Source organism: Paramormyrops kingsleyae, chromosome 7 (genome assembly GCF_048594095.1).
Source record: "Paramormyrops kingsleyae isolate MSU_618 chromosome 7, PKINGS_0.4, whole genome shotgun sequence".
Taxonomy (NCBI): domain Eukaryota; kingdom Metazoa; phylum Chordata; class Actinopteri; order Osteoglossiformes; family Mormyridae; genus Paramormyrops; species Paramormyrops kingsleyae.
This window is the reverse complement of record NC_132803.1, coordinates 23730102-23742135: the sequence shown is the minus strand read 5'-3', so window position 1 is coordinate 23742135 and position 12034 is coordinate 23730102. Positions and strand designations below refer to the sequence as shown.

The window sequence follows — 12034 nt, the reverse complement described above, 5'->3', positions numbered from 1 at the left end:
GGAGGGAGTCAGGCTTGGGGATGGTGTTCAGCAGCAAGCACCTCCTGGCTGGGCTCCCCACGAAACCCAGCTACGTGGAGCCATTTTGTGAACTCAGCACCCGCACGGTGAAAGGGGGCGCTCCAGTACAGTGCCATTTAGATGAGTGGGAAAGATCCAGACTGGTTTGATCTTGGCAGGGGACACTGGTTTTGGGACATGTTACCTCTCTGTCAGGGAACGAAGCCCGTGTCTGTGCTGTAGGTGGCACCCAGAGAGAGTCGCTCGACCTCCATCAGTGTGGACTTTGGTACCAGACTTCGCGATCAGAGTTCTCTCCTACTTGGCAGTCCCCCATAGTGTGAGAGCTCAAGAGCATGTGGTGATGTTCACAGTCCCTGGCTGGGGGCTCTGCAATCACAACTTTCATGCATCCTTGGCACAACAATGAACTTGTGCTGGGGGGGTGTTGCCCCACCAGGATCTCCAGCACGCACTGCACTGATTCAACGCTGTGTCGGGCAGCCAGGTTCAGAACCAGCACCTTGAAATAGAACTCCATGTTTTAGTCTTTATCCATGTCAGCACTCTGTATTTCAGCAAACAACATTTGTGAAGAAACAGTTAAGCTTTTAAACTGTTATTTACATGGTCGGCTCTCAAGGGACCTGGTCCAGGGATGTTGGACTGTGTGGAGGCCCTGGGGCAGCCCCAGGACATGCTGGAGGGATTATATCTGCCTGGGAATGTCCAGAAATCCCCCAAAGGAGCTTGACTCTGTGGCAGTGGAGAAGGATGTCTGGTGTGATCTGCTAGTCTTGCTGCCACAGTGAGCCCCACAGGGAGAAGGTGTATGAATGGTTGTTTGGGTGATACTTTGTTTACATCGTTGCTACTATGAATAATATATAATATTAATATATAATATATGGTGGTTGTTGATATGATAAATGAAAGGCATGATTGGTTTAATTTCTGATTTTGATATATTTGTGTTATTTTTGGAATGTGGCAATTTGGTGCAGTGGTCAGTACTGTTGTCTCACACCTCTAGGACCTGGATTTGAATCTCCACCATGGCTCCATGTGTATGGAGTTTGCATGTTCTCCCCATCGTGGGGTCTTCACTCCACAGTTCCACAAGAGAGAAGTTGGATGGATGCTGTGTTTGAGCACTGCATGGTGCCTCTGTGGATGACTGTTGTTTCACAATTGGGGGTTTGAGTCCCAACTGTATTAGGTGTGTGGCATGTTTGTACCCTATGGGCTTCCTCTGGATGCATAAGTTTCCACCCACAGTCCATAGACATGCACACTGTTAAGCTGTCTGGTATCTAAACTGCCAATAGAGTATGATTGTACATGTTTGTGCCCTGCGATGAACTGGAATCCCATCCAGTGTGTATTCCAGCATTGTGCCCTATGCTGGGATAGGTAGGGGTGTAGGAACTGAGGGGTGTGAACCCCCCTCCCCCATATTTAATTTGGCTTCATTATCCCCCCTAATAAATAGACCTTAAGTTCTGTCCAAATAAGTTATGTGCAGTTAGAACAGAAAGCATCGGATCGTACTGCGACGAGAACTCAACTGTCACGCCAGTTTTTTTTTTTTTTGCCAGCAGAGGGCACTATAGGGTTGAAACGTCCATCTATCCGTCTTCTATACCTGTTTATGCAGTCAGTGGTTGGGGCAGAAGGCAAGTACAGTGGACCCTCGAGTTACTGATATACGAACAACTTGAGTTATGACCAAAATTTTAGTTTTGACTTACGACCAAAGTCTTGAGTTACGACCCGAATGCCAGTCGAGGACAAAACGTGTATCCGCTTGTGCGGCTGTAAACGAAGAGCCGAGATGTCTGAGTGGCTTCTGTAAGCTAGTGTCACTGAAGGTGTTACTCGAACTAGTAAGTCACGATCAACAGAGTTAGACGAGGTAGAAAGGATATTATTAGTGTGGTTAAACGAAATGTATATGGCAGGTGATAGCCTATCTGAGTCTATAATTTGTGAAAAAAGCTAGGCTATAAATGCAGGTCGCATGAAGTATAAGCCATCAACGAGTGATAATGGTGAAATTTCGTGCCAGTAAGGGGTGGTTTTACAATTTTAAATCGACAACTGGAGTTCATAGTGTTGCTAGGCATGGTCAAGCAGCCATGGCTGATAAAAGGGCTGCGAAAATGACACAGAGAAATGGTGAGTACAGTAAGAAATAGTTGTTTCTGGTAGGCTAGGCACATATCTTATAACTTTTTGGTGAGTACACTAGTGGTTTACATCCATGTTTCGGTGCACGTAACCACGGTTATGATTTGTAATTTTAGTCACTGTGGTCTCTGCTTTTAGACCAGCCTTGTGAAAAATAGTGTACTAAAGTATATACTTAAAAATACACTTAGCACAAAAAATATACTTTCAGCAAAGTGTATTAAGTGTATTATATCACTAAAAAAATGTACCTTTTTAAAGTACATGGGGGCAGCCCATGGCTCAGTGGGCTGTGCCTGTGATCAGAAGGTCGCCGGTTCAAACCCGGCCTCAGCACGTCTGCGGGTCCTTGAGCAAAGCCCTTAACCTCCAGCTCCCTGGGCGCCGCTACAGGTGGCTGTCCTTTGCAGCCAGCTTACTCTTCCCTACAAAAGAGCAAATTGGGGCAGGCATAAAGAGAATTTCCTCCCAGGCATCAATAAAAGTATCGATTATTAATACAGATATACGTTTATTCGAGTATGCTTTAGTGTACTGTACTTAATTATGTTTAAATGCAGAGTATATTTTCTAAAAGTACACAAAAGTATAATGTCAGTGTATTTTTTTAAAATATGTGTAAAGCGAATGCATTTTTATTACACTTCTAGTGATCAAAGCACACTGTTAATGCACTAATTTTTCACAAGGGCAAAAATGGACATAAATGCATTATCTGTGTGAGCCTCACAGACATTACAGTTGCAGCCAGTCAATAGCTAGTTCATGCTTTGCAGGTTGTTCCCAAGTTTGATAAGGGAAAACCAGACATGGCTAACGCCCCGCCGTCATATGGGACAGGCATGCGGGAGCATTTTGGTTTCTCGATAATTTATGACAGAGACGGTAAGGGAGTCATCTGCAGACATGGCCTCGTGTGTTTCCTGTGCTGACGGCAGCATAGCGGGTAGGAGCGCCCATCGCAGTGCTGTGGCTGAAAGAGGCGGGTAGATATAACGCTGTAACGAAAGCAGCGGGAAGTTTTATAGCGAAGGGTTTGCAACTGAACCCCCACTGACTATGTCGCTATACATTTGACCTATGGGTCCATCAGCTTACCGCTTGCTTGATTTTTTTCTTGTCAGCATTAATATCTCACTACGGCTGCAGGAGTTTACATTATTTGCAGCTCTATTCATATATTATTAATATTATAGGGTGGCTCTTTTTGTTAAAATTTACATTTTCAACTAGTTCAACCTATTACTTAGAGAAAATGCATTTAGAAAATGTACTTGAAACTGAGTAAATTGAATTTTTTATACATTGAATACAAACCGCACCGAATCAAAACTCTTTATCTGTGATAGAATGCGAACCCAGAGCTGTTTGCACCAATGCATCTCTGGTGTACATATGTTTATATCATCATTTAGGTAAAATACAATGTCATTCTGATACAAACTTTACATTATTGCACTTGTGCCTTAGTGGGAACTACTTTGTGTTGAGTTACCTCTACTGTCCCTACATTATTTTGTGACTGGTATTTTTTAATTCTGTGGTGTCTTTTTAATGTATGAGGATATTTTAAAACAAAGATTCTCCCTCAATTTCTCAACTCCAACCAGTCAAGTTATTGTCATGTAGGCCTGTAATTCCCCTTAAATTTAATTTCTTTGTCAAGAATCGTGCTGCTTTTCTAAATAGAAAATTATGATCTCAGCTCCATATAGCTGAGGGAGTTTGGGCATGCCGGCTGTTTGTCCAAGGCTTGCTGCGCCAAATGTCCCGTGGGGCTTTTTTCAACAGCAAATTTACACCAGCCCCCCCATTATACAACCCTGGCCAATCAAGTTAAATGACATCTTGTGCAGTTTTATTCAGAGACAACTTCTTAGGTGAAATGCTTTTATCTGAGGCAAAATATGTTATATTAGCAGATATCAAAACAGAAATCAAATCAGAATGCTGTTCAAACGTAGGTATCAGTTATGTGCTTCAAAGCTCACTGTCGGAGCCGGTCACTGATTGGCTGAACCGAATATGCTGATGGGGAGGTTGGTGTTGGCGGAATTGGATCCAAGCTAAAGAATTATTACCTAGGAAAGATAAAAGCCTGAACTTCTGGGCCGTTAGACCTGTCAGAAATTAGGAGAAATTCTTCTGCTTTCTTTGAACGAGGGTGCCAGTCTTTATGTGTTGGCCTGGTCCCAGGGCTGGAGAACCCATTTTGTGGCCTGAGCAGAGGTTATGCTAGAGATTTTGTGCCCTCAGCCCAGACCAATCTAATTATGTTACACATTTTTATGGGCCCCTGTCCATGGAATCATCATAACTTTCTCCTGTATCAGAGCCCCTGGCCATGAGTGACTAGAAATTGATTTTCTTCTCCCATATCCTAGTGCTCCTGCCAGCACCCACTGATATGTGCCAACGCAGGGCTCCCAGTATTTACGGAAAAGTACCAGACCCATTTGTGTCTTCCATCCTTACTAATGGCCTGACATTTTCCGTACTGCGGATAGCGTGTGAGTACCCGGGTCGCACGCTGGGGCGTGTCCAGCGTGGTGGGGATTTGAGGAATTGGAGTGCTAACGTCAGTCAATAAAGGCCAGGAGTATATGGAAACGATGCAAAACAAGCAGGGCAAAGTGACATTTCGGCTGCCCACCAGCCAAAACAAACAAAAACATACATTTGAGCACAGATTTCAGACTCCTTTGCCCCCCCTCCCCCATTCGATAGTAGTCATTTTTATGGCCTGTTTGTCTTCTGACTGACTGACCTGAACGTGGCTGACACACAAGTCCCCGCTTAAGTACCTTCTCCTGATATACGCAGATGAGCGCGTCCATGCAGGCCGTCCACCACAGCCATCGACAAGCTTGTATCTGCCTGTCCTCCCCTGAGAGGTTCACTTTCCCATGACGTGTGGGAGTAAATACCAAGCACTGAGATCCCATCTGCGTAGAGAATATAAAGAACAAGCTCTCTGACTTCCTGTATATTGCTGTGATGTGTCATGGGAGGAAGAGAAACCTTTTGTCAAGATTTAATGACAGGTCTGAAGAAAATTATAATGGTATAGAGCTTTGCTGGCCACACCAAACACCGGTGATTCATTTTGGGCTAATTGTGGAAGCCAGTTGGCGACGAAAGGTTTAATCCAGAGCTGGAATTGATATGCCAACCAGCCAGGTCCTGCTTTTTCTGTGTTGCTCTGGACTTTGGTGTTCTCAAGAGCTTGAGGCTGCCCTTAGAGGGAAAACAGGAGGCCTCTCCAGAAGATCACTGCTGCGGGGGCCGACCAGGAAGGATCACATTAGGCAAGTTATAGAATAGTGATACTGGATTAATCCCCATGGGGAAATTCTCTTTACCCCCTCTTGCTGTCCTTAAGACACACATGCAACTGACGTTAAGCATGAAGATCACAGCAAACGGTCAACCACCTTGCAGCACCCTGGGAGCTGGGGCATTAAGGGCCTTGTTCACAGACGTGTGACTGTTCTGCCGAGGCTGTGGCTCACACCAGCGAGCTTCTGATTACAGGCAGAGAGGCTTAGCCCGCTAAGCCTTACACCATGGTGACTGTTGCCATGTTTCAGAAGAGAAGCCATCAGAAACAGATCTGTATTTGTTAAACGATCTGAAATCGGGAAAGACCTCAGCTGTAGTGTGGATTGGATGGGAAAAGTCCTTTTTGCAGGGAAAAACTTGCTGTACTGCAGATTCAAGATTCTTTATTGACCATGTGCAACAGGTGCGTTAGGATGCTTAGCCATTTAGCCAAACAACACAAGACAAATATGGGCAAAACAATATAGGCAGTGCAGAGCAATACAAGGGCAGATACATAACAATGCAAGTGGTGCATAACAACACAAGATAGAACATGACAATGCAGAACTGGATGACATGTGGGCAGTGGATAAAGGGCAGTAACAGATATATAAATTGCATGTGTCGTGGGTATGACATTCTCACCCTTCGACTGACCACCTAGGCCAGCTGTTTTTTGTCATTTTAGCCGCATTTCATGAGTGGCCGGTGACACCTACAAGAACAGAAATAATAGATCTGTCCTCCACTGCCACCTCTGCTGCCTCTCCGCAGTGCAGTCAGCAGTCGATTCCCATTGTCTCATGTCTTGAAGTTCATCTGTCATGAAGGAATCCACCAGCACAACAGAAAGTCTTTCACAGGCCCGCCTTGCTTCGCGTGGCTTTTGGCCACTGCGGATCCCATGCTCTCAGACACGGCCCCAGCCTGACCTGCAGCCTGACCTGCAGCCTGACCTGCAGCCTGACCTGCAGCCTGACCTGCAGCCTGACCTGCAGCCTGACCTGTTTTGTGTAGAAACTTCTGAAACAATGAGATGGAGATAAGGACTGCCTGCCTGGAACAGAGAGAGCGGGTCCTTTTAGCGCAGTGAAAAGTAAAAAAATGGCTGCGAAAAAAAGGAATGGGTGGAGATTCATGTATGACGAATGCACCCAATAAAAGCTCTTCAGTTTTCGGTGCTTTTTTCCAACCAAGGACCCTAGCAGAGAATAGGTCAAAGCTTCAGATTGAACATTAATAATAAAGCTAATAATTTTATCTAATCTGAAGACAAATATACATATATCTAGCATTTTTTTTGGAATTATAATCAAAGGCTCAACTGCCTTTGTGTGACTATCCAATATCATCCAGAAGTTTAATGAGTAAAGAATCTTTGCTCATTTATACAGCCATACGTTTTACTGTTCTGCCGTGCTTCAAGTAAACTCTCCTGTACTATTGTAACCTGGAAGCAGCGTATGACAACGTCTCTGAGGCCGCTGGCTGTAATGAGGGGAAAAGACGCACATCAGACACGACCTTGCTGACTGAGGGTGACAATAAGCAGCAGTGTAGTAACGTGGCCTACAGCATCCAAAATGTCGGCAGTAGGTTGAGCAGGTGCACGGCTGTGGGCCCCGTGGGCGACATTGTTACATATGCACACTCCAGACGCACAAGCTCTTTGCTGACATATGAGCCTCTGCTGTACAGTTGCTCAATGACATTGTGTTCCTTACTTTGTAGCTGGATGCCAAAGAGGACTGTGCTTTGTTCCCTTTAAGATGATGCTGTTCAGGCTTTGGAGAAGAAGACAAAGCTCTTCCCTCCAGGACCATGCAAGCCGCGGCAGGCCGTCTGGGTGCATGTCTCACCCTCATGGGCACTAAGGAGGATCCTGCCCTGGCTTGCCCCACGGGCCCCGGGGGGTGGGAGGGGGGGGGCGAGAAGCGTGAGGTGTTGAGCTGGAAAAACGTGAGTTTCGGTGAGCGTGTCGGTGCAGGCGTCTGATACGGCTGATTGTGGGAACCTGAAAAGTGCACGTGCTGGTAATGGAGGGGGGGGGGGGGGCAGGGACGCGGGGCACACCGCCTCCCATTGGTCAGGTGAGCAGGTGCTGACCACACCCTGCTTCTGCTGGGTGCAAGGAAACCACCATCAATGCCAAGATGAGTGGCGTACAGATCTCTGATTACAGCTATCAGAACGTCACTTGCAGAGTTTACACAACACGAGGCGAGATTGTATCTTAGCTCTTGGTTAGTGGTTTTTGAGAAGTTTTTTTTTTTTGACAGACAGTTCCCACTCACTATCTGTCTAATTGTTTGCATGAATATCCAAGACCATAGATCCTGGGAAGAAGAATTAGTACCAAGTCCCAGGCTGGAAGAGTGGGTCTGTGGGGGGGGGGGGAGAAATGCACTATGTGCTGTTTGTATCCAAAGGTCAACATTTGTGCCCCGTATTCACATTACAGACAATGGTGTCAACCAAATTCAGAGCTTCAGTATGTTTCTGCATAAAAGCAAAGCAGTGGGTCTTTCTTTAGCTGGGATAGATAGAGTGCAAAATGAAATCGAGATTTGGAGTGTTTTTTTTTTACCCTGTTTGGTTATTTATGCAGGGGTGGTATGTTTGTGGCTGGGGATGAGGTTTTGAAAAGTGTGAACAAAAAGATTATTCAACTATATTTCAGCAATACTGTATGTATTTTCTGCATCTATAGATATAATTTAAGATCAGATGGATGCTTTTGGGGAAATCAGCAAGGAGAAGACAAGCCTCCATTTATCTGTTTATATAATGATCCCTCAGCAGGTCGTTTCCAGTTTGAATGCATTGAAAAACTTTCACATTTTAAATGAATAGAGATTTACATTATGGAATATAAGCTTAAAGCAACTAAAGGCTGATAAAAACAATGAAAACCTTTAAAGAAAAGGTTCATTATACAGTGCAGTATTTTCAACTGCCTTTCATTGTGTAGAATTGAATGTATATAATATCAAAATTCAGATAATAAATTCTGTCCGTGTTCAGTTTAAAATTGAAGTGGACTTCTGGCGTGCATATAGACTGCTTTCATTCAGAATGTCTTCTAACTAAGAAAGTGCCAGTTAAACACTCTAAGAAATCACATCACCTGAATAGGCATCATCTTTTTTGGGACATACCTGTTTGCTGTTATGTTCTTGGTGTGTTTCAGGGATATTTTCTGCAAATAGGTTAGAACTCAGTCCCCATGTAACTCAGTGTTGCTGAAAATCACTTCATAGGACCTGGAGCAGGCTTCACAGAGACACCAAATGTTTGGGTAAGAATATTATTTCCTAGAAATTCATTCATTTCCATATTTGTCAAAGAGATGGTATATATTTGACATCATGGATATTATATGGTATTTGATATCGTCTCGCTAATAGGGGGCCTTTGGTTGTTGCAGCCCAGCTGCCTCTCCTGTGATTCTGGCCCCTTCAGAGGTGCTCAGGAATTTAGGTGCTTCGAGCTCAGGCTGCGCTTTCAGCGGCCATCAGCCCCGAGGCAGCGTCTGTTTCTTCACGTCCTCCAGGGTTCTCTGGTGCAAAAGGCGTTCAGTCTCCGGCAAGGCTGTTGGGTGAGAACCTTCATTATCTAGAACCACCAAGCAGATGATGAATAGATTAAAAACCAGTAGAGGACTGACAGCCCACACACAATTATCTTTGCACCACCGTATAAGAACCAGGCAATGATTATCATTCATGAAAATTCACACTATGGGTGGGGATCGTCAAGCAATGAAATTCGTCATGGTACATTTGTTAGCATTTTCCAGCACAGCTGTTTTCTGCAGTTAGCTTTCTTTATCAGTTTCAATATGGCAGATCTAAAAAAGACAGGAAAGAAAGGAGTGTAAATACATGATTCTCAAATATACCATCCATCCATCCATCCATCCGTCCATCCACCCTGTCAACAGGGCACATGGCTGGGCTCTATGCTGGCTGGGATGTGCTTATATGATTTATAAGTAGAGTGACATATTAAAATAAATACATCAAAATGTATTATATAAACATCCATTTATTTCTGGATATAGTCATGAATAAACAATCCATCCATCTTATTCAGTACAGGGTAATGGGAGGGACTAGAACCGCAGCCAGGCGACCAGGCACAAGGCATGGGGATGCATTGGATGGGATGCCAGCTCACCACAGGGTAAACACATTCAAACACAACAATTTAAAGACAGAATTAGATTAAACTCTTTGGACTGCAGGAGAAGTCCGCACAGAGAATGCACACGTATTGCACACACACAGCAGAGCAGGGATTGAAGCCCTCAATGCAGAAAGTACACGCCGAAGGAAATAGGACTGCCAAAATGATATCTGCACTTCTTACATATTTTCATATTTCTCTTGCACTATGGTAAATTTTAGGAAACCAAATTAATTTTGAAATCAAAGCAATCAAAACAGAGACCTGAAATCAGAAAAGTTACACTTTAAGTTATTTAACGCAATCGTGAAGATGAAAAAAAAAAAAGATCTTTTTTTTTCCAGAGGGAAGATGAAATTTGTCAGGGAATGCTGGAAGATGAAAGGTTTTGAAAGACAGCTGTGTCTGTACAACAGGGAGGAATGGATCTTTAACGCGAAGAGCCTGGATTCCACGTGGCGGCCTGTTGTTTGCTAGCTCCGCCTCCGGGCTTTGGGCTGGAGGCGGTCGGTAGGCCCGGGAGGCATACGTGCCTGGGCTGGAAACCATGCAGGTAACGGAAAAACAGCAAAACACAGCAGCTTCTTTTAAAGCAAAACAGCCAGCCGCGCCGACCAATCAGAACACAGTGATTCCTTTACTGCCTGACTGCTATGGAATTCTTGGAATGAAGGTTCCTATAGAGATCCTTATTCTCCATTTGTTATGAAACATCTAAATATTACTTAATCACTAGAGTGTTTCTTTGACGTCTTCCTGTGACATCCGTCTCTGGCTTAGTTGGATAGGACGCTGTGTCTGTAATCAGATGGTTGTCGATTTCAGTCCGATGATCAGCAGAGTGATGTCACCATTGGGCCCTGAGCGTGGCTATTAACCCTAATGTCTCCGGCGACTGTCTCACCCTGCCTTCTCAATTATATATCTCTTTGGATAAAGGCATCTGTTAAATTAACAACAAAATGTATCTCTCTAATCTCTAATTACTGTAATTCTATGTATCTTGGCAGGATAATTTATTAAAACTGAGGAATGCATATATACCCTGGTTACTTTGATATGTTTGAGATTAATACATTTCACACAATTCACATTTCAGGACAATGGTGGTACTTTGCTGGATGCTGTGAGTATCCCACATTTTATTACTTTTTGATTATATGGTAATTCCAACAAAGCCAGCATTTCATTCATCTATCTGTGGGTGAAAATGATTAGTAACTCTATCTTTGAGCTGGAATCCGGGGAATGGAGGCGACCGAAGATCATCCATGCTTAGAAGTAGCTTGTTCATGTCAAAAAGCATCCAGCGCATTATTATTAATACAGCTATGAGTTGCTTTGTTATTTTTTAAAGAGTCAGCTTTTCAAGATGAACATTTCCTGACACGTTGCTGTATTTTCCGTCAAGAAAAAAAACCACCCTGGAACATTGGCGGAGTTGCCAGATCGTGACCTTCTGGACTGCTACAATCTGAGCAATATTGCTGTGGACAAAGCGGGACTAGAAATCTGCTACCAGTAAATGTGCACAAAGGTTGGCGGCTTAGTGGAATTAAATCACTGCATTAATATATATATATATATATATATATATATTGCTAGCAGGTGGACGAGCCAGTGGTGTAGGACAGGACAAAACAGACGGCAGGCAGAAGCAGGTGACACACTAGAGGTCTTCAGGTTACATGGTACCTGAGCAGAGGTTTAGGTATCTGTGGAGTTCTGCAATGCCGCATGTCAGTAAGATATTTACAGGCTGATAGCATCAGCATGTCTGTGTGGAAAGTGATTATCCGTGCCTTGTAGTTCTGGGAAGATGCAGTTGATTTTTATGGCCTTCAATGAATGTTTATTAATATGAAACTCCGTTTGAAGAGATGGGGGAAATGGCCTTTGGGTTTTTCTGACCAGTAACAACAGATGGATTTTTTTGCATCTGCATGGCCCTCCCTTACAGCTTCTGCCAGTCATTCAGATCGAGTGGCTTGTTGTGATCATGTGGGGCATGAGATTCAGAGATAAGTCCCTCCTATCGCTTGTAACTCATCATGTAAACTTGTCAGATGCAACCTATTGTTTTAAAAACCACAGATATAAGACTTTATAATTTTATAAACTATATACAAATTATATTATATATGTCGTAATTTTTAATACGTTTTTGGAACTGATCAAAGATTAACCTTACTCGACTTGCCAGGAGGTTACGGTAATAGATACTTTGGCCAGCTGTGTTTCTATATAAGAAATCTCTGTAGAAATGCTTAAAATTACCCATATTCCTGTAGTGAACAAGCAAAGTAAAGGGATGTAACTTGGCCAGTAAAAG

General features: G+C 43.7%; 1 long non-coding RNA gene across 2 annotated transcripts; it reads left to right on the top strand.

Moving 5' to 3' along the window:
• Positions 1–1677: 1677 nt before the first annotated feature.
• LOC111841864 (uncharacterized) lies at positions 1678–10665 on the top strand. Of its 2 annotated transcripts, XR_002837785.2 has the most exons (4): positions 1678–1886; positions 8705–8812; positions 8942–9112; positions 10047–10665. It is a non-coding gene; the product is annotated as an uncharacterized lncRNA (long non-coding RNA). The 2 variants fall into 2 exon arrangements; XR_002837784.2 differs by lacking the exon at positions 1678–1886 and having other exon boundaries at positions 7964–8812.
• The last annotated feature ends 1369 nt before the right edge of the window (positions 10666–12034 follow it).